General features: G+C 42.0%; 2 protein-coding genes across 3 annotated transcripts in view; one reads left to right on the forward strand and one right to left on the reverse strand.

Moving 5' to 3' along the window:
• Positions 1-24,056, reverse strand: part of LOC111867280 (protein abrupt) — a 460,728-nt gene that overhangs the window by 207,325 nt on the left and 229,347 nt on the right. Inside the window, exon 3 of the mRNA XM_033752658.1 lies at positions 14,323-14,445. The gene's annotated coding sequence lies outside the window, so the exon portion shown is untranslated. The remainder of the gene's footprint in view (positions 1-14,322; positions 14,446-24,056) is intronic.
• Positions 1-24,056, forward strand: part of LOC111867257 (voltage-dependent L-type calcium channel subunit beta-1) — a 368,762-nt gene that overhangs the window by 123,672 nt on the left and 221,034 nt on the right. The gene's annotated exons all lie outside the window — the stretch shown is intronic.

A 24,056-nucleotide genomic window follows, 5' to 3' on the forward strand; every position in this document is an offset into this window, starting at 1 on the left:
AAAAAAGTGACCAGCCAGTACTTAGTCTTCCTCTGATTCCGTAAGTCAATTAGAGAATGGTTCCTTCATAGCTCAGGATTTAGTCACTGAAATAGGTTATTAACACGAATTGAACGGTCTTCTTGCTCCCCCGGTAGCTTGAAGCGCACATAGCCCTCGCGCGACTTTCAGTAGTACCCACATCAGAAGGACCAGGCCATAAACTGTACGTTTGTGGTTGATCAGAGATGAAGATTCCCCTACTCCTACTTCTTTTCGTTTCCCCACCTCTCCGAGCACCTTAAAACAGTAACCTTGAACTTTCCGTGTAGGCCTATTACTTGTTTAGCAGAAGCGAAGTACAACCAAGCATAATGGTGTGACTTGCTAGGCAAGTGACTGGTTTCATTGCGCACACGTGCAGGGTGCTTTGGCATCGTTAAATTTCGTCACCATGGCAACGAAGGACACATAACGATTAATTAATTATTGTGTATTCTTCGAGGCACGCGGTAGCGTAGTTGATTAAAGAAAAATGCTACAAGACGGGAGGTCATGGGTTCAAATCCCGATGAGATTATTGGATTTTAAGTTGATCTGATCCTTCCAGGTATACTACGATCCTAGAGTCGACTCAGCCTCTAACAGAAATGAGTACCGGGAATCTTCCTGAGGGGTAAAGCGCGGCAGGCGAGTAAAATTGACAATTTCACCTCCAACTGCCAGCAGATTGTCTAGAATATGTGGGAACTTCGACGTCTCACACCTCTATGGGCTTCCACTGTCTGTTACAGGGATAGTTTTATCTCATCTTATTATGCATTATTTTCACGAAGGGCACGAAATGAATTAATATGGGTTTGGTCGTCTGTGCCTGTTTGTTCGCATATTTGAACTTGAGAAGAGTTGGACGCATTTTGATGAAATTTGATATCGATATAATTCCATTGGGAGTTGTTCCAAACTCTCGCTTTTTATTTTCCGACAATCAAATATACCGACATGAAATATGCGGGAATATTTCAGGTGGGAACGGCATTAATGACAGCATTACGTTCTTGAAATTGCTCACGCTAACAGTGTTTTCAAAAATATGTTGTTTTTTTTTAATATAAGACAGCAACATGGCTGAAGATTGAAACCTAAATGTAGCTTTTAGATAGATAACAAAACTTACTGGAGTTAAAAATGTGAACTTTGGTGTGAAGATGTACCAGACACATGTCTATAAGTTATGTATTAAATATGACGACTGTAGGAATATTTCGTGTTATGTGCCATAAGTTTACTAGATAATGTTATAAACATTACAGCGTATTTTAATTTACACGCTTATCTAATGCTCTTAAAGTGCCCATGAAATCTTTTTTTCTAACCACTAGGAACATTTAGAATGCAAAAATGCAAACAACGCATGTGGAAACTGTGTACTCCCATATGCACAATATTTTCTAGCCTCTGTGGTCTAGTGGTCAGAATTCCTGCCTACAGATCCAGAGGTCCCGGGTCCGATACCAGATTTTCTGAGAAGTAGTGGGTCTGGAAGGGGGTCCACTCAGCCTCGTGAGAATAATTGAAGAGCTATTTCAAGGAAATAACGGCTCCGGTCTAGGAAACCGAAATTAATGGCCGTGGGGATTCGTTGCGCTGACCACGTGACACCCTCTATCGTCAAAAGTTGGCATTAATTTCTCCGACAAGCGGAGGGTCGTTCGGTCGGTATAGTTCGCTTGAGGACTCAAGCCACGGAATTTTGTTTTGTTTGTTGTTTTAAGATGAATTTATGATAACTATAAAAAATCGGATGTTGGTAAGTTCAAGTCTTCCATCTTATGAATTCCTATTGTGGTCCTTTGAACTATAACCCCGTGTAGTCTGGTTAAGAGGGTACCAACTTTTCTGAGGAATTTACTGTCACAAAATTCAACGAAGAGAATGGAGACAGAATGTTCCTTCGAAGAGCTGGCCTCCAGTTACCAGACTACACAGTGTCATAAGCCAGAATATCACACTCTGAACCTTCATCGCTGTGGGGACTTCAAATAATATTTACGATTCCGTGTTCGGTTTTCAATTAAAAGGAAAAAAGACAAAGTTGTCCCCGTACTTAATTAATTAAGCACTATGCCACGAAGGCGTATGGGGGAAGGGAGTCATAGCTACAACTTTATTGACCTTGACACTAGATGCAAGTGAGTGGTCAACTTCACGCCCCTGCCGCTTAAACACTCCCAGCGGAGAAAGAGGCTCCGGCAGACATTGGATAAGAGACCGGGTTGTCCCCAGAGTCAGTCTGGACGCTGCGGAAAAGAGAAAAACCTTGCACGGCCGGGAATCGAACCCGAGCCGTCCAGCCTGTAGCCTGTCACTATATGATACTGACTTATGCCGACTCCTTCGGTTTTCTGCTGCAGTTTGTTCCCCCACAGAGGGCCTAAGGAACTGCGTCCTAAGCTGTAACTAACAGAATACTTAAGGGTATCGTGTTCTGGTATGTTACGCTGTGTAGTGTTTCGGAGTCATATACTACCTCCATCTTCGGGATCGAAGAGTAAAGCCGGTAAATTTCTACCAGACTTCTGTAGTCATCGCGGTGGGACCCTAAATCTCACAGAGCCATGAAGCAGCATCCACGAGAGATGCGTGTTAGAGGAGTCGACAGCTTTTACATCAAGGAATCGGTTATTAACTTCGATGGGAGTAAAATGTCAGTCAGCTTCTATCAAACCGCCTTGTTTTGTAGCGGTACCAGCAGTCTTGAGGCCCGGTGGTTGTTGTACCGGGAAATTAAAGGGTAATTTAAATCCCCCCTTTTCAGACGATACGACAAAGTTTCGTGGCTCATCGCTTCTGTTATCGTGCCTAAAATCGTATCCGTTTGATCATCAAATTTTGATATAATATATAGGCTTGTTATATTTTCATCACAAATACAAAATTAATATTAAAATAACTTGAAGAACTCTATCTTCTAGGATATAAAGCAGCATATTCTGTTGAAAAACAACGGATGTTTCGGAGGAACATATTGCCTCCATCTTCAGGGTCGAAGAATAAGCCGAGTGAGAAACCATCGTGAAATTTCCTCCGAAATTTCAGTTGGTTTTCAACAAAATACGCGGCGTTATATCTCAGAAGATATGTAACTCTTCACACCCACCGCTGTCAAAGCATCAGATCATACTTAAAATTACTTTATTTAAATTTTGGAGTGTAGTTTCCAAAACATTCTATTCATTGTCGCATAGCGATCATTCATTGTAAATTAAATTTTTATTTGTTTGTTTAATAAACTTTATTTAATGACATAAGTTATACAGAGACGGATGGTAGCACGTTTTTTGAGTAATGAATCAGAGAGCATTTAGAAGGAAACAGTCAAATGTACCAGCACTTTCCTAGAAAGACGGAGGAAAAACATAAAAAAATCAACCATAATACACCTTCTCTTCGAGCTTAGATCTGAGTCTGAGACTTCTTAAATTGGAACTCGGAATCATCACAATTCGATCGCAATATTCGTTAGCCAAGTTCGAGTCCCGGTAAGGTCAAGAATTTTCTCTTCTCCACGTCTTCTAGACCGGCCCTGCGGTCCACCTAGCATCCTATCCAATGGGTACCGGAGACTCTTTCCTCGGGGGCAAAGCTGACCACTCACCTCCAACTAGTACCTAGGTCAAGAAAATGTGGATTTATACATCCACTCCCCCACACACCTTCATGGCGAAGTGCTTAATTATTTAACCACAGGGAAAACTTTATCTTTCCTTACCTTGTTAGTTAGCCATTCTAACGAAGACGCTGGTAGCTACATACCTAGCAATTTGTTTCCAATGCAATGACGTCGAAAATTGAAGCATCTTCTCGGAAAGGGCTCAGGAAGCTAAATTTAAGTCTGCGTTTATTTTCGTGGCCCAGTGAATGAATTTCTTACATATAGAAGGAAGTTCACTATCAGACGTTCCGTGCGAGGAAGCGCGTAATCGCTAACTTCCTTCCAGCAGGGGCTCTTATTAACATCATGTAAGTAAGCTCTGCTTTCTAAAGAAATATATCTTCTCGTCACGTGGAAACTGAATATAAGCTTCCATAAACGCGTATAGAGGCGTTAAGGGCAAAGCTCCATGCATTTTAGACCTCAGCGTTAGGAGGAGGTGTGAGTGGTGAGTTAAGATGTCCCTTCAGCTCTACCAAAGTCATCGGCAATATTCAGAGAATATTGGGGGGTTCAGAGCTGGTCAGGACGTATTCACGAGAGAAACAATACTACTGCTGGGAAACGAGGCTCGGCCTTCTAGTTTGTAACCAGTTGTTTGTTACTGCCTTACACTATGCATCAAGATGAACAATATTTTCTCTTCTTTAAAGAAAAACAGCCAAATAAAAAAACAATCCGTGGCTGTAGTCCGCAAGCGAACTATACCAACCAAGAGACCAGCCGCTTGTCAGCGAAGTTAGTGCCAACTTTAGCGGATAGACGATGTCAAGAGTTCAGCGCAACAAATCCCCCACGACCGTTAATTTCAATTTTTCTTTTCCTTGGCACTACAGCCCCAGTGGTCCTAGGCGTACCTCCATGAACTCCGTTCACTTCGGTTTTTCTAGATCTTACACATTTGGTAGGACTCCTTGGACGGGTGATCAGCTCGTCGCAAGGCCTCTACCTGTACACAAACACAGAAAAACGCACACACACAATCTAAACATCCATGCCCTGAGTGGGATTTGAACCCACGATCCCGGTTTCCAAGCGAGCGAAGACAGTACATGCCTTAGAACGCTCGGCTACCGTGACCGGGATCGCCTCTTCATTAGACGGAAGAAAGTGAACCAGAAGTGTCTGGAAACAAAGCGAAGCGGAGAGTATTTGAAGTTAAGGAACTTTGTGAACTTAGGACATTACGTAAAAAGGAAAAGGGGTAGCGAAATAGAGGGTACTACGACGGCAGGGAAGGGCAGACAGGGTGTGTGTAAAAAATTAAAATGAAAATAATTTGAAAGCGCCACATGAAGAACACAGAAGAAGAAGAAAGGGCGGTACTGAGGCGGATCGTAACAAAACCTGTAGTGAGAATGGGAAGTATAATTTGCCGTTTCTTATCCAATGATAACTGCTATTGGTATCTGCAGTGTTCAGCCTCGCGGTTCGAGTATGTTCCTTCTACGAGCTTCTATCTCCAGAATACTTTTTGCTAGTGGGGTGGGGCCCTTGCACTGCGGCCACTTCTGGCCTATTGTACCAGCCCCAGATGATAGGTGAGGGTGATTGTGGAGCAGTTGGTGGAAGGAAGATTGGCAGGGGAAACCGAAGTACTCGGAGAAAACCTGCCCCAGCGCCTCTTTGTCCACCACAAATCCCACCTGACCAGACCCGGGATCGAAACCGGGCCGCCGCGGTGGGAAGCCAGCGACTAACCGCTTGAGCTATGGCGCGGCCTCCAGAATACTTACTACAATTGAAATTCGTATACATAACGTGGGCGGTAGTTTGGTCACCTGCCAACTAAATTCTTGGCTAATTCTGGTAAGAACAGAAGGAATTGTCTCAAATCAAGTTTTACGGAAATGCTTCTTAATCTTAATACCGTAGAACGTAATGACTACCGGATTTCCTGAGCCCTACGAGACGTAAGATGGGGCACGCGGTAGCGTAGTTGATTGAGGTACTATGCTACCAGTCGGAAGTTCGAGGATTCGACTCCCAATGAGGTGGAATTTTTCAATTGACCTAATCCTTCCACCAGTACTATGGTCATGGGTTCGACTAAGCCTGTAACAGAAATGAGTACCAGAAATCTTCCTGGGGGGGGGGTTTAAGGGTGGTCGGCAGGTAAGGCTGACAAACTTTACCGCCATCTGTGAGCCGATTGTCTAGAGACACTATGGAAACCTCGACGTCTCACAACCCTATGGGCCTTCACAGCCTGTCACGGGGATAGTTTCGCCTTTAGGAGACGTGATTGCGAGAAGATGCTTAAGGTCCAGATTGCCATAAAATTACAACGATGCGGGTTTCCCTTAATTCTTTATGGGATGTTAAATATCCATTCTATTGATCACCAGTGAAGAGCTTACCTGTACTTACGTAATACCACTTTGTCGTCCATTGTTATTACTTTGCTTAGTTAAAATATTTTGTTGGCCTTGCGACGAGCTGATCACTCGTCCAAGGAGTCGTACGGTCTGTAAAATGATCATGAAACTGAAAAATCAGAGGCCAGGGGTCAAGGGGGCTGTAGAGCAGGCGAAAAAGAAAGTTACTTTATAGGTGCATTTGAAGTAAATCTCCCAGTTTCAGAAGAAGTACCTCACGTCAAAGACACTAACATCTTTCCCTTACTGCATGGGATCAATCCCTTAGAAAATTCAATAACTTTTGATTATCAGAACTGGAAGAGAGACATCCAGTTAATTCGTATGATATTTCGTAGGATGAAGTCTGCACATATTTCTATCAATTTATATCGAATCTGTAAAATAAATCACAATTATAATATAGAATAAAGAATAACTGCTCTTGTAAATTTTGAGGTTTTCACGGCGATGACTATGAAGAAAGTTGTCTTCTGGGTTTAGGCGCCGTGTATTCTTCGTTTTGGCCGACGTTCCTCCGAAACGTCGGCCAAAACGAAGAATACACGGCGCCTAAACCCAGAAGACGACTTTCTTCAATAACTGCTCTTCTTTCCATGGTCTCCTTTTTACCCTCCCTACTTTTCCCCTCTTCCTATCATTGTCTTCCTAAAAGGGAGACTTTAGTTTTCTTTTCCTTTTGCAGTTTGTTTTATTGAGCTGTAATATGTATACTGCATAGCATGGGAGGACGGATGGTTGGAGGAAGCGATCGTAGGCTAGTCGAGACACTGCCCTGTCATTTGCCTGCAGCATTTGAGTAAAACCATGAAAAATATCATGTATAGCGGGTGTCCAGGACGAGATTCGAACCGCGCACTTTCTGACACAAGTTAGCGTTGCACAGACTTACTAGAATATTTTGCTTCCCTACTTCTCTCTTTCGTCTTCTCATCAATCCCTCTACCTCTTCATTTCTCTGTCTTCCTTATTCTTTCTTTACTTCTTTCCTTTCAGTCACGAATTTAGATCTGTTTCCATCTTTACTTTCTGTATTTATTTCTTCTTTCCATTGACTCACTGATTTATTTATTCTTTATGTCTGTCTATCATGGTTCCGCCTTTACTCTGCCTCACGCTACGAACCAACACACGTGTAGACGAAATGGCTTTCACACATAGTACTTTCATCCGTTATAAATGAAAATAACTTTGAGGCGGACGCCATTACATAATTGCAGGCTCTATATGGCACACCGCAATAAACATTTTTATTACACAGATAGCTTACACAATTCTGTTAGGTTTCCCTACACAACCGATTACAAAACTTCCACGTGGGCACTTCTTCCTGCATACGTCACGTCAAGTCTCATACTGCCTCGTCCATGCAAGCTTCCTTATACGTTTGTCAGACGCTCAGAAGTGTGTCGATAAATACATTCATTTTCAATAAATAAATGAAATAAAAAATATTATTATTATTATTATTCGCTCACTCACTCATGGTGCTGAGCCCTTCTTCTGAAGCCGCCAATTGTGCAGCTACTCAAGAATTTCTCAGTATTATATGGAACCCAAAGGTTCATTACCGTGTTCGCAAGAGCCCTCCACTGGTCCCTATCCTGAGTCAGACCAATCCAATCCATACCATTCCATTTTAATATTGTCCACCCATCTACGCTTTGGTCTTCACAGTGGTCTCCCTCCTTCTGGTTTTCCCCCCAATATCCTATATGCATTCAACTTCTTCCCCATTCATGCTTCATTCCCTGCCCACCTCATCCTCATTGACCAGATCATTCTAATTATACTTGGAGAAGAGTACAAGTTATGAAGCTCCTCATTATGCAGTTTTCTCCAACTTTCTGTCACTTCGTCCCCCTTCGGTCCAAATATTCTCAACACCCTCTTCTTAAACACCCTCAGTCTATGTTCCTCCCTTAATGTCAGAGACAAAGTTTCACATCCATACAGAATCACAGACAAAATTAGAGTTTTGTATATTGTAATTCTTATGTTTCTGGGCAACAGACGAGAAGACAAAAGGTTCTGGACTGAACGGTAACAAGCATTACCCGAGTTCAGTCTCCTCTTAATTTCCTCCTGAATCAGGTTTGGGTTTGTTATCGTCGTTCCCAAATATCTGAACTGTGCCACATTTTCAAAACATCTGTTTCCTATCTTCATGTCATGATTTTGCCCTGCATTTTGGTGACGAGACAGTAATATATACTTAGTTTTCTCAGTGTTTACTTCTAGAGCAACCTCCTTATATGCGTCAACTGGGTTTGTGTGTTCTTCTTTATGGTATCTATATTGTTATATAGTAGATTCACATCATGGGCATAGACCAACAGTTGAAGTGTCCCGTTTAATTTCAGTCCCACCTGGTTTCCCTGGACCTTCCTAATGGCATATTCTAAAGCAAAGTTGAAAAGAAGTGACGTTAAAGCATCTCCTTGTTTAGACCATTCTGGATAGGAAAATTATTAGATAAATATTAACTACACGGACTCTACTATACGTTTCGTTTAAACACCTTTTAATCAGCTTAGACAGTTTCATGGGTGCCCCAGATTCTATCATAATATTGTACAATACTTCCTTCCTAACTGAATCATAAGCTTTCTTGAAGTCTACAAATAGCTGATGTACTGTCTCATTGTACTCCCATTTTTTCTTCAATATCGGTAAATAAGGTAAAAAAATATAACATTGCCCCTGTGCTTAATTAATTTAGCATCACGCCATGAAGACGTATGGGGGGTGGAGATATAGATTAATTTGTCTGTCTGTCTATCTATCTATCTATCTACCTACCTACCTACCTACCTACCTTCCTACCTACCTATCTATCTGATGTATGACGCTACAGTCCTTTTTGTTGGACATTGGCCGCCTTTTCAGTTTCTTAATCTCATACACAGTCGGCAGGACCCTTTGTAAGTGGGATCAGACTGTCACAAGGCCGCTACGTACACACAGAACAACATAAACACATAATAAACGCACATAGACATCCATGCCTAGAGTGGGATTCGAACCCCACAGTCCCAGCGTTCGAGTGAGCGAAGACAGTTTATGACTTAGATGCCTATGATGAATAAATTCTTAAGTACCGTATAAGAATAACATTCAACCACTCGTACGTGGGATGCCGAAGAGCTAACACATACATACAGAGAGACAGTATTCCAAAAACCACTTTTGCGTTGTCAACTGGTTCGGGAAAATGTAAGTCAGCCCAGTCTTTAGATCGGTAATTTTTTTACCACTAGTGTGTGTTTTCATGTACACTAGATGAGGTCATTGGATTTTTTCAGTTGATCTAATGATTAGATTCTAATCCTTCCAGCCGCACTAGGCCCTGGGGTTTACTCAGTCTCTAACAGAAATGAGAACCAGGAATTAATTAAATAAGTTTCCTGAGGAGTAAAGCGCGGCCGGCGCGTAGGGCTGACAACCTTACCGCCATCTTTGAGCCGATTGTCTAGATAATGTGGGACCCTCAACGTCTCACAACCCTATGGGCCTTCACGGCCTGGTACAGGGGTAGCTTTACTTTACTTTATTTACTTTTATATATATATAGTGTCCGAGGTACGGCTGAACCCATGTCTCTCAAACACGCATCACGCCCCGTGACTTCAAACAATATATGTAGATCATATCAGAACGTTGGAAACAGAAGACGCGAGAGTTGCACGTAACCACGCCTACTGATGGGCACACGTCGCAAAAGCCTGACTGTAGTTGACTTTCAAATGTAGTATCTGCATACATTACATATTGTTAACAGTTGTGACTTCTGCTTCACCAGGTTGTGCGGCTCTGCGCAGTTCAGCCATCTACATTCGACCTCCAACTCTTTAAGGGCGACTGCTCGCATTTTCATTCTTCTAGAATGACAGTGAAATGGAGGGGGAAAAATAAATATTTAATCATTGTAAGATGGTTTAGGATGTGAAAGTGTGAGTAATGCAACTTTATAGGATCATAGATGTTTACAAACATTTCGGAGTGTCCTGCTATTTTCATACTCTACCTTGAATATGGAGGCAGAAAAATTATCCGAAACGTTGGTAACCAGTTACGGTACAATACGACATCATAAACTGAACCACAATATCAATTTCCACCGCCGTGAAAAAATCAAATCTCCCACAATATAAAAAGGGGGTAAAAAAAGGCACAGTTGTCCCTTGCTTAACTAATTAAGCACTACACCATGAAGACGTATGGGGGAGTGGATGTATAGATCCTCATTTTCTTGACCTCAGCACTAGTTGGGGGTGAGTGGTCAACTTCACGCCCCGGTCACTTTAGCCCCGGGAAAGAAACCCTGGTACCGTTGGTTAGGAGGTTTGTTTGGCCCCAGAGCCGGTCTGGAAGACTTGGAGAAGAGAAAATTCTTGACCCTACCGGGACTCAAACTCCGCTCCCCACAGTCGTCCAGCCGGTAGCCAGTCGTTATACCGAATACGCTATCCCGGCGCTTTCAATGGGAGGTATGACAAGGGTTTCAAATGCTGTAAGTATTTAAGTTGTGTTCCTCTGGAATTGACGCCTTGCAGTCATGCAGTAGTTTTCAATTGCCTCTCAGCTAAATAAAGTGTCGCTGCCAAGCAAATCATCTATTTTCTTTGTCCATGGACAAATCAACCCTTTAAAGTCCAGTGGTTTCTATATGTGCCACCTGCTTCAATGTGCTGAATATCTGATCTCATCTCGGAGAGTGTATTCGTATGTTTCGATTTTTTCTCCCAACAGAGAGAGAGAGAATCTTCCCCTAAACAGCATTAGCTAGAGATGTAATGTGTTTCCTGTGAGGAAAAAAAACAAACGATTTCTTATATGTTATTTAGTAGAAATTCTGTCTTTAAAAGGTTAAAAACCCACACGTACTATAGAAAGGGAAGTGGCAACTTGATAGGTTTTTGTTATGTTTTCAAGTAGCAAGAAATACAGTTTGTTCCGTTCAAACATCCCACGTTTTATTTAATCATTGAGAAAAAATTGGATTAATTATGGATTATAATTATCACTAGATGACAGAAAAACCTAAAGAATTTTATTTCCGTTTTTCTTCGATGAAGCTACAGCATCTGGCCGCGTATACCTTGACATGTTAGAACAGTTCCTGTATCACCAGGTAGCCGATCGGCAGCATAACATAATCTTCCAACAAATCGTTCATATATCATCGCAGAGGGGAAACAGTTTGCTTTTATATCGACTTTAATTTTACCTTTAATGTGACTTGCAACAAGCCAATGAAACTCCTGGTTCCGCAATTTCTTGAGTAGCTGAGAGACTATTAGGCCCACAAGAGAGAAACTGTCCCATAGAGTTAATTAGTTTGTTACCTTCAACAAGTTTATCTGAAATTATTCTTATTACAGAGAAAATAATTTCTATGCTATTCTCGATGTTTGTGTATCTCTTAAACTCTCATCAAGGGACAGTATATTTATTACTGTTGTTCTTGTCATTGCTGCTGTTTTGTTCTAAATTGACAGGCCAGATGTCACCACCAGTCAGAGACATCAGCAGGTGGCTTAGCTGACGTCACATGCTACCTGACCACAGACCTTATGTCCTTGTTTTTATGTTAGGTTCCTTCATTTATACAGAAACATATGGCATCAACGATTTTTCTTCTTATGTTTATAATTACTGGTGCAGACTTCATCAATTGTGCAACAAGTTATTTTTGGTGTTTCAGTCACTGCTTCCATTACGTCACACGCTTCCATGTACTATTTTTTATGGCTAGTGGGGCAGGACAAAGTCCCTCGTACTACGGCCACTTCTGGCCTATTGTACCAGCCCCAGGTGATAGGTGAGGGTGATCGTGGAGCAATTGGTGACATGAAGATTGGCAGGGGAAACCGAAGTACTCGGAGCAAACCTGCCCCAACGCCACTTTGTCCATCACAAATCTCACTTGACCAGACCCGGGATCGAACCCGGGCCGCCGCGGTGGGAAGCCAGCGACTAACCGCTTGAGCTATGGCGCACTAAGACTGTGCTATAACTTACCGCCATAGGCCAATTTAACCCAACGTTACGATTGAATAGTTTACGCATTTGAAGTCTCAGATTTATATAGACCTAAATAATTTTTCAAAATTCAGAACCTGCTGCATGAAAAAAAAAACAATGTCCTTTACAAAGCCCAACCGGTTAGTGTTGTTTAGGGAAATATTAGTGGTCGCTGTTTATCTCGAGAACCATAGGAACCATATGAATACACTCTGTGGGAAAAAACAGACTTTATGAATGTTAAAGCAGTTTGTATATACAGTAGCTATTATGCTTTCAAGGGCTAACAGGTGTGCTTCGCATGATAAAGGTTTATGTTTAGAATCTGTATACCGCCTCTGTGGTCCACTGGTCAGAGTTCCTGGCTACAGGTCCCGTGTTCGATTCCCGGCGCTACTAGATTTTCTGAGAAGTAGCGGGTCTGGAACGGGGTTCACTCAGCCTCGTGAAGATAACTGAGGAGCTACTAGAATAGAAAATTAGAGGCTTTGGTCTTGAAAACCGGGATTAACGATCGTGGTGATTCGTTGCGCTAACCACGCGACACCCTCTATCCGCTAAATTTGTTACTAGCTTTACCGACAAGCGGCTGTCTCTTGTCTGTATAGTTCGCTTGCCGACTCAAGTCACGGAGTTTGTTTTTGTTTTTTAGTATTAACTGTGGTCGTCTGTCCTTTCATGATAATCCTGCAAGAGTACTGTCACATAAAGGGGTTGGCGTGACTAATAATAGTGGGTTCTGGAATTGATGATTGGGTTTATTGGCATTTCTTTACAATTACAGTCAATTATAACAGCTCACACAGAGAACTCCTTCTGCACAACGTCTGTCTGACGGATCTGTCTCAAGAATCTCCCACTGCTCTCTGGCTGCATTGAATGCACGAATTCACTACTTGTTATATATACCACGCGGACCGAATAGAAATCACCGCCTCCGAGGGTTCCACTACTGTACTTCATGAACGCGTTGTCTCGGAATTCTTGTGTTTAGCAACTTGTTACCTGGCAACGGAGGTCCTACTGGTTACTGCGTTACCTCGAGAATGTGTTTACCGACGCATAAGCTCTACATTAGGTAGTGCTATGCAACATTTTTTACTCTCAGTGACTCGAAGTTTAATAAAACATTTGCCTAGAAAAGCAGAAGATAACTAAGAATATTTAGTTCTTTAAAGCACTGACTTGAATTACGGTACTTAATTACAGTCATCCGTCGGTCATGGTAGCCGAGCGGTCTAAGGCATGCACTGTCTTCGCTCGCTTGGAAACCGAGATCGTGGGTTCGAATCCCACTCAGGGCATGGATGTTTAGTATGTGTGTGTGCATTTTTCTGTGTTTGTGTACAGGTAGAGGCCTTGCGACGAGCTGATCACCCGCCCAAGGAGTCATACCGAATGTTTAAGATCTAGAAAAAAACCGAAGTGAACGGAGAAGTTCATGGAGGTAGGCCTAGGCCCACGGGGGCTGTAGTGCCAAGGAAAAAAAACTACAGTCATCCTCCATTAATCAGCGTCAACTAGTTCCGTGAAACCTAATCTACTGGCGATCAGTCTGTTAACAAATCCTATTTTAGCATTTCCTTTGCTTTTCATTGTAGTGCCCATAATTTCACTAATTTTATTCAAAAGGCTTCAAAATATGTTGAAAAACAATGAATATTAATAATATTGCACTACCATGCTGACACAAAGGCTGACTGATTTGACTGCGCTTGTAAACTTCGCCAGCGCAGGCGCATTGGCAATCGTCGACAGAATGGGGAACGCTGATCAACGGATCGAATCATCGATCACCGGGAGGATAATTAACTGAAGATAACTGTACCATAGTTCTCAATATAATACTGGTTACTCTTAACGTGTTTAAAATTTATCTTCGTAACGCAAGCAGTTATTCTTCACCTAAGGTTTCTTTAAAACATTAATTGTAAACTTGTTTTATTGCTGTAAAGATATTATGTAACATATATTCCAACTGATGATAAATAAATTACCGAAAGTGCCCATTCTTCGCCAGGGCTTTCATAGCACAAACTCTACTAAAATAATTGTGTCACATGCAACTATACGTATCAGTATATGGTCTACGTTAAACGTTTAAGTGATATATGAAATTCAGTGCTGTGCAAGAAATAGACACTGAGTTGTTCCTACGTACACTTGCATTACATTCATATTCTAAAAAAAACCGTGATATCACATATATTTCCTTTTACTTACCGCAGTGGAGTAACGCGGTGATCCATCGATGCATTACACAGTTGTCAAGGAAATAAACAGCGATGAATGGCGATCGCTTTATGCATTAAACCGTGTACAGCCATGCAGCAACCAGAGCCGAAACTGATGAAAAGAAAAACGGAACTTACATTATAGAGAAAATGAACTTGTATGAATGGTACACGGATATGCTTGTGAGTGCTGGGCGGTTGGATGGGTGGATGAACAAAATGCAGGAGATACAGTGGATGGATGGTTAATGTTTTCACAACAGAATATAATTCACATTGGTTTCTCCCATTGCCTCGCTTGGCCCAGATCACAGTAGGTATATCCGAACTAAATAAGTTAGGGCCTACAATGAATTCTGATCATCTTTGTCTCACGAGCCCAAAATATGGAACCAAAATTCTTAAAATCTAATAATTCGAACATAAAGTCAAAAATAATACCGTCTAATGTGACTATTTAAGTTTTATCACTTGAGGATTAATCTCCCTTACATGTTTCGATCCTTATGGATCATCCTCAGAGGGTATCAATACTTTCTGAAATTACTATTACAATAGATGTAGGCCGCTGTGAACGTGGAAGGTTGAACATTGCGTATATTGTGCATTTCAGACATCAAATGTATACTTGCATCTATAAAATTAACATCTATTGTAATAGTAGTTTCCGAAAGTATTGATACCCTCTGAGGATGATCCATAAGGATCGAAACATGTAAGGGAGATAAATCCTCAAGTGATAAAACTTAAATAGTCATATTAGACGGTATTTTTTTGCCTTTGTAATTGTTAGTGTGACGGACCAGATTGAAACAAAACAAATTCATAATAATTCGAACATTATCCATCGTCCTGTTTTTACTTAAAACGACGTTTCGGACACTGGAGTCTGTCGTCAGGTGTAAGGCTTACTCATTTGGGCCCAATCGATGTAACCAGCCCATATCTCCGGATATAACTTAGGATATGTATATCAGACACAGCATAAATTATCCGCAGGGGTAAAGACAAAAAATTTAAAACACTACTAAATAAAAAAATAGGATGATGGATAATGTCCGATGAGTCAATAATTGAAGAGATCTTAGTTTTCCCCCACACTAGTCTGTGCAGACGTCTGAACATGCACAGAAAGAGAACAGCTTCATGCAGCATTACCATCATTCTCCAGACAGGCTGTCGCCCCCTCCCACAGCGCCTCCTTATGACATGGTCGGGGCAATGTTCCTGCCTTTTTCTGTGCAAGATTTGCTTTAACTATTTTTATTTTGCGCAGTTCGTTAATTAGAACGTCTGTCTCTGTTACTGATTACAGCGAATATTCAACTAACAGCACTTCAATTATTATTATTATTATTATTTAAACTGGAAATGGGTTCTTAGCCGGTGGCAGTGGTACTACAATAAGACACAACACACAAATAACACACGTCACACAAAATAACACACCAAGCTCAAACAAAACACAGCACACAAAACTACACAAACGATAAAGGACACACTACATAACATGAATGCAATGCAAATACAATTACAATAAAAAAAAAGTCGAGTAAAGATATCCCTGTAACAGGCTGTGGAGGTCCATAGGGTTGTGAGATGTTGAGGACCTCACATTTTCTAGACAATCGGCTCATAGATGGCGGCAAGGTTGTCAGCCCTACTCGCCGGTCGCCCTTTGAACCCAAGAATATTCCTGGTACTCATTTTTGTTAGAGGCTGAGTCGAACACTAGGGCCATGGTGCGGCTGGAAGTATTAGGTAAATTGAAAAAAAAAACATCTCATCGGGATTCCATCCCGCGACCTTCCCGCTTATAGCATAGTGCCTCAACCAACTACGCTACCGCGTGCCCCGCAATTAAAACTGCAATAACAATTATTGTCACGTGTAGGGTGGTACGCATGACTAAAATAACGGGTTCAATATCGGATGATTGGATTTAATGTCACTTCGGTTAAAAGTTCTCTTAATCACTCTCAATTATAACGTCACTGCTATTTAACACACTTTCAGTTCAACGTTGCACACGCGCTACTACAAACCTTTGGTGCGGACCTATAGAAAATACGTCACGTGGTCGCTATCCAACCAGTCCATTGGCGCGCCAGCTGGACATATATAAAAACGCGTCACGTGACTTCTACCCACTATTGTGTGACGTCATCGCCTACGGGGAAGTGTGTTTACCGAGCCACTGCCTAGAAACAGGTAATATAACCCCGTTGTTCTATTTTGGCATTCGCATTTTACTTAGCAACGGCTAATTCTCTGACTCGACGGTTCTTTCATGGAGCGAATACTCCACATTAATGCAGTAGTGTAGGTGCCAACTACATCATAGTATAAAGATGCAGACTAGATGTTTCACACGGTCGCCATCTTTATAATCGTAAACATACTTATATGCGTATATCCAGCATTTCACAGTGAAATTATAGGCATATATATGAGTTATACAAAATGAAAATTCCTAGCTCCAGTGGTTAAATAGGCATAACCAGCAAATCAATAGTCAAATGTAGGTCTTGAGCGTTTACAACGTTTTTGATTTACATTCATCACAAAAATTAGATTAATAAATTTTCATATTTTTGAAGATTTTTACAATACCATCACACCAACTCAGATATTCACAAGGCCGCCAGTTTGGTATTTCTTGATGGGAAGAAATTAAAAATAATAAATATGAGGTGTAGTGACATAAACTTCATGACAATTTTTATGATAATCCGTCAAAAAATTCAAACAATTTAGTGAACGACGGGCATAAAGATATCAGCTTACATTTCTTTATAATATTATCAGGGTTGTATTCTCACGTATGAGGGTTCCGTGACTGTTAGTAATTGGTTCTAGATTTGGTGATTGAGTTTACTGAACACTTCTTCACAATTCAATAAGACATGCTCCATTCTCGTCCCTTTACTCTCACCTACTCTCCTGGACTCCCTGCGACTAAATCTTCCAATCACACATTAAGCCTTCACAGCCGACTTCCAATTGTACTTCAACTAAGAAATTCCTGTGGTTATGTCCCACCGACAATTCACTCGTAACTGAACTACGCTGAATATTACATCCTCTCGGCACGGCCCACGCACAGAAAAGAGCACTGTACTGTTGCGTGGCGCAGATCACATAGAAAACGAAGCTTCCTATACTGTTGCGTGTTGGAACGTGTTTACCGAGCCGTTGCCTGGAAACGGTTTGCATAACCCCATTGTTATATTGTTGCGTGCGTGTACTACTTAGAAACAGCTGTTTCTGCGGCTCATTTGCTCTGCATAGAGTTATGGACATTCAAAGAAACAATATCATTAATACTGTTATGCATATGGTGACGTATTTGCGCTATGCAGGACACCTTCCTACCCCGCGGTGACGTAACAGCATCGGAGCAATGCCCGCTGCTACGGTAACAGGCCAGTCAACACTCCGACCCCCCTCCCCGCGGTGACGTAACAGCACTTCCCACTGTGACGTAACAATGGGACACCGCTGGTAACACGAGGCAACAGGGAACGGTATAAAAAGCCGGCTGAGCAGTATGTGAGAGAGAGTGTATGATTAGGAGTGACACAGTGCGGATCATGAACTCGCCGAGTGCAGCAGAAGTCTAGCAGTCGCCAAGGGCAGTGGATGTAATTGTGATACTGCCGATGGCAGTAATTGTAATTGCGAATTGTGTGAGTGTGAGAGCGTGTGTTCAATAAATTCGCGACATCCAAGACGGCGCCTAACTTCACTCCTTTACTATTAACTTAACATGTTTAAAGCAGAAGCGGTTGAGGCTAGTGATTCCTGTACAGTAATCACTTCATCAGATCACTTAGAACAGGAAAGTAGCGACAGAGGTTAGAATTAAGCTGCTTTGCGTGTCACGCACTTGTCATAGACAAGGAGACACTTCTGACCTCCCTCTACATAACCCAACAATTGTAATTTAGTTTACTAACTCTTCAGTCACAGTGTCGACAAACGGGGGGGGGGAGGTCATGGGATAGAACCCTTACTTCCTAGTACCCCTAAACAGAGAACGTTAGATCCATATCTATACAGAATAGTTAATCTTACGTCATTATGTCTGTATAAACACTGACAACGCAACGCTTGAGAGATGGGTGGAGGCACAGGACTTTATTTGCTGCTAGTGGGGTGGGACTAAGTCCCTTGCACTGCGGCCACTTCTGGCCTATTGTACCAGACCCAGATGATAGGTGAGGGTGATTGTGGAGCAAGTGATGAAATGAAGATTGACAGGGGAAACCGTAGTACTCGGAGAAAACCTGCACCAACTCCACTTCTTCAACCACAAATCCCACTTGACCAGACCCGGGATAGAACCCGGGCCCCCGCAGTGGGAAGCCAGCGACTAACCGCTTGAGCTGGGACAGGACTTACTAAATTATGAACAAAATTTGTCATAACACTTTATTGTTCTAATGGCAAAAGAAATTTGAAATTAAACTACTGGACGTGTCTTACTTTAATTGTATATGTCTGTTGTTTTCCTTTAGAAATAAAGATATCTCGTTAACCAAGCTTACAAGAATATCCCCGCCTGGCAGTAAACAAGAGACCTGTTTGAGTGGCACCTGCTTGCCTTCATTACACAGTCTTCCCGAATGAAACATAGTAAACCTCATGTCAACTGACTAGATTAAAACGCTCAAAAATAACTCCAAGGACTACAGCACTTCTTGGTCAGGTAGAAATGACTCAAATTCTCAACATTTACGTACCGTGAAAGTTCATTGCCGCTCAGAGCAGCCAGCCACTGGGCCCTACCCTTAACCACAAAAATCCACCCCACGTCCTCCGTCCATATTTTTTATTAACTTTTTTAATATTATTATTATTCTCCCAGCTACACCTGTTCTCCCAAATGGTGCGCCTTCCTTTCAGATTTTCCAGCTATAAATTTGTATCAAGGATAATTCGGTATAGCGACTGTCTACAGGCTGGAAGCCGGGGTTTGATTCTCGGCAAAGGCAGGGTATTTCCTTCTCTCCACAGCGTCCAAAGTGGCTCTGGGGATAAATCAGATTCTGTCCAATGGGTTCTCGGGGCTCTTACTCTAGAGGTAAGGCGCATGGGCGTGAAGCTGACCACTCATTTCCATCTAGAGCGGCAGTGAGATCCATTCCCCGATACGTCTGCTTGGCGTGGTGCTGAATTATGTAAGCACAGGGACAACTATCTCTCCGTGTTTACTGCACGTGTCGCATGCCTCATGCCTTCCTCCTTTAGTCGTGGCTTACTTAATGATACTTTCGTTATTGGGACTACGTCGGCTCATCCACACTCTATGTACTTGTCGGAAGGAACTAAAACGTCTTCTTTGTATTATTGATAAATGGATTATCTGATGGTGTTCGAGCAGCTTCAGCCTTTATGTTGTGTTAAAACAAAGAATAATTATAATCCGAAGAAAAGGAAAGAATTCTGAAAAACTAATATGCTACTGACTGCTAAATTGCTGCTGGCCCTCGACAGTACAGTTCCTCGGGACTCATGATCATATATTACTGTGTAATAATCTGATACTTTCTGCTCACTACATACTGAATATCTCATACGACACGGACCACATACCGTGTCCAGCAATTCTATTGTTGAGTTTGCATTCATTGCCGGGGAAACGTGTTTACCGAGCCGTTGTCTAGCAACTTCAGAGGTGGACATAAAGGCACACAGAGAAGGTAATCTCATAATCCTCTTTTTATTTTTCCCAAGATAGGAAACCGGCTAGAGAAGGAATGTAAAAGTGAAGTTGTCCCTGTGCTTAACTAAGTAAGCACTATGCCATGAAGACGTATAGGGAAATAGATGTATAGAGCCACATTTTCTTGACCTCTGCACTAGGTGGAGGTGAGAGGCCGTTTTAACCTTGGGAAAGAACCACCGGTACCCCTTGAATAGGAAGTTGGGTGGACCCCAGAGCCGGTCTGGACGATTCGGAGAAGAGAAAATTCTTGACCCTACTGGGACTCGAACTACGACCCCTCAGTCCTCCAGCCAGTATCCAGTCGCTATGCCGACTACGTTACCGCAGCTCCTAAAATAGGAAATTTGAAGGTACCGGTGATTTATCAATATGCTTTTTACAGTCTATAGCGCTTAAGGTGATAATTAAATGACTAAACGATGGTATAAAGAGTGAAAACTTCCCTGTATTTAATTAATTAAGCACCACGCCATGAAGACGTATGGAGGAGTGGCGGTATCACTTCATTCTTAACTTCGGCATTAGATAAAGGTGAGTGGCCAGCTTCAAGCCTCGGCTGCTTTACGCCCACGAACTGGATAGGAAGATGGATGAGACAACAAACTTTCTGGACGCTGGGGAGAAAACAAAAGTCTACATCTCCTGCCGGAGATCACAGCCCTCCGTTATACCGACTGAGCTATCCCGGCTCCCAAACGATGACATCTGACATGGCAAACACCAAAGAGCATCAAAAGGATAAAAATTATGAAGGAATTGGGTAATTTAAGAACCCGGCATTCGCCTGAAGAAACTAAAATAGTATCAGTGAATATGGGCGGTAGAAGGGCCAGGCCTCGAACCATGTACCTCGTGAATACAAGTGCAATGGAATTATGATCTCGAACTTCCTTCTGTTTCATATCCCCCACTCTAATCACGTTGTTGGCGTTTCCAGAAATTCAACTGTTTTTTTGTGAAGATCGCACCAAATGCGCACGCGAGATCCCTTTTCTGTGTCAGGGAAAACAACTCTCCAAAAATATGGAAAATGATTTAAATGAAGATGTACTCAGCTGCCATAAGATTTATATTTATGCAGAATAAACGTACAAATTGGGCAATAGTTAATTCATTTGCGCAATATGGTGACCATGAACCCTTCCGAGTTCAAAGCATGTCTATAATTTTAAATGAATCACATTCTACACTGGGAAAAAGAAATATACAAATCGTAGTAAGATATGACCGCATGTTCAGTCTTCGTGTGCTGTCAGACTTTGGTTTTATATTTCTAGCTCCTCAGTGCGGGCCACCTCTGAACATGCTCGTAGTTAATTAGATTTTATGAAATCATACAAATATTTTTTTCATTGGTCACAATTCTAAGTAAAGACAATTCATATTGTGGATTTCTGGATCATGACCTCATGTAGTCTGGTAGTAAGGCATCAGTATTTCGGAGGAGAATATCACATCTGTTTTCTAGCCTGAAGTTGGAGACAATTAAGTTCCTCTTAAACGTTGCTATCACCTACCAAATATACGGTGTCTTACTTCATAAGACGATAATATGAATTTTCATCGCCATGAAAAGTCAAAACTTAAGTAACTTAAAAATCCATTCTCAAGCGGTTAGTCGCTGGTTTCCCATCGCGACGGCCCGGGTTCGATCCCGGGTCTGGTCAAGTGGGATTTGTGGTGGACAAAGAGGCGCTGGGGTGGATTTTCTCCGAGTACTTAGGTTTCCCCTGCCAATCTTCATCCCACCAAATTCTCCATCATCATAATCACCCAGGGCTAGTACAATAGACCAATCAGTGGCCGCCGTGCCGAGTGGACCTAGTTGGACTCCATCCCCCACTAAGAGAAAAAAACTTAAAAATCCAGTTAAAAGCTTCAGTTAATATTTTTTTAACATCCGTTTTAATATTTTCCCAATACTTGCCTACTTGTAGGTCCAGAACTGCGATTTGGAATATCTCTAACGAAATACAAAAGCAAACACTCTCTGACTTACTGTAGTGTGAGCATATATGTGTAAAAACAATTTTCTACCTGCAATAGATAAACATCAGATAAGTATGCAGAACTAAACAGTTCGGCTGGACTGATAAAATTTTATTACACTTTTCTCCCATGAATTGCATATAGTCTACATTCTGACAAGTGAGACAAGATCAGTAATGGTGGAGCTATACCTCCATTCACCCATGGTTATTCATGGCGTGCTGCTTAATTAATTCAGCATAGGGACAACTTTCCCTTACCTTACCTATATCATGAGAATCAACCTCAATAAAGCATTATGTAAGAGGCATTTTCGGTCTAGAAACTGGAATTAACGGCCGTGGGGATTCGTTGCGCTGACCATGTGACACCCTCTATCCGCTAAAGTTGGTACTAACTTCGCCGACAAGCGGCGGTCGCTCGGTCGGTATAGTTCGCTTGCGGGCTGAAGCCACGGAGTTTATTTTGCTTTGTAAGTGACATTTTCCCGATTATGTTGACACAGCCCTCACCTTAACACAATTTCCCTTCCCCTCTCTTCCATCGGTCTGCGAGTCTAGACAAGATTACAGACGAACTAAAATCCAGTCTAAGTACCATCACGTTTACAGGAAGGAGGAAAATAATACAGAATGGACGAGCCATTCCTCCTGGCCCTCCTACCAACCATGGACTCGTTAACCGTCGCAGGAAATAGCTGTGCGCAGACGCGAGGGGTGGAGAAGCCGAGACTCGTGCCTGATTCACAAGCATAACAAAAACTATCAAATTTAAACAAAGCTGTGTTTAGTTTTATTTTCTTGCTTATCCAGTCAACTTAAGAGAATTGTATGTAATTATATAGCATGCTGTGCTGGTCACGGTAGCCGAGCTGTCTAAGGCATGTACTGTCTTCGCTCGCTTGAAAACCTGGATCGTGGGTTCGACTCCCACTCAGGGCATGGATGTTTAGTTTGTGTGTGTGCGTTTTTCTGTTTTTGTGTACAGGTAGAGGCCTTGCGACGAGCTGATCACCCGCCCAAGGAGTCCTACCGAACGTGTAAGATCTAGAAAAACCGAAGTGAACGGAGAAGTTCATGGAGGTAGGCCTAGGCCCACTGGGGCTGTAGTGCCAAGGGAGAAAAAAGTATTCAAATAGGAAATCCAATATAAAACTAATAATGTAATATGAAAACGTAACTCAAAATATGTATCACTTGCAGAACAGACTGCAAAACAACTTCAACTAAAACAACGTACCAAAATCGATATATTTTTTTTTCCATTGGCGCTACAGCCCTCATTTTTGCTCTCATTCCATAAGTTTGCAATTGACTGACTTGCATTGTCGAAACTATATATCCTGATACATTTCTAATACATGTAACCTGTTTATCTAATTCTAATCCTAATGCGCCAGTGTAAGAGCGAAGACTCGGGCAGAACAGTCAAATTATCACCCGGTCAAGTAGATCCGACCCACAGCGCATGCTCGCTTCATGGTTGTGCTCCGTAATTCTCCTATCACTTCGGTTACTTAGGTTGTATTTATCCATCCAAATTCTTATTGCGAATTTTTTGTTTCCCCTCGCTGCTTGACGTCCAGTACTTCCTTCCATCAACATTTTGACACGGCACGTACCGCATATAAAACACAGCATCCAACAGCTCTTCTATTGTTGCGATTGTATTAGTTTCCGCGGGTACCTGTTTACCGAGCCGTTGCCTAACAACGGCCTTCTCTTCTGGCTCCACAGTAAGGTGAGCTCATAAACTTCTTCCTTATTTCTTAAACATAAGGTAAATAAGCTGAAACAGCAACTTTTATATGTCAAGATTCACAACAGAGGTTTGATTTGGGTGAGAGTTCGTTCCGACAAAAATTCAAGAGGTTCCCTTCTGAGGATGGAGGCAGCATTCTCCTCCGAAACGATATCCATCTATCAGACTACACGTTACCACGATGCAGAAGACCACAATACGGGACTTCACTGCCTTGAAAACCTCAAACCTCTGGCAGACAA

The sequence above is a fragment of the Cryptotermes secundus genome, unplaced genomic scaffold, assembly GCF_002891405.2.
Source record: "Cryptotermes secundus unplaced genomic scaffold, Csec_1.0 scaffold373, whole genome shotgun sequence".
NCBI classification, from domain to species: Eukaryota; Metazoa; Arthropoda; class Insecta; order Blattodea; family Kalotermitidae; genus Cryptotermes; species Cryptotermes secundus.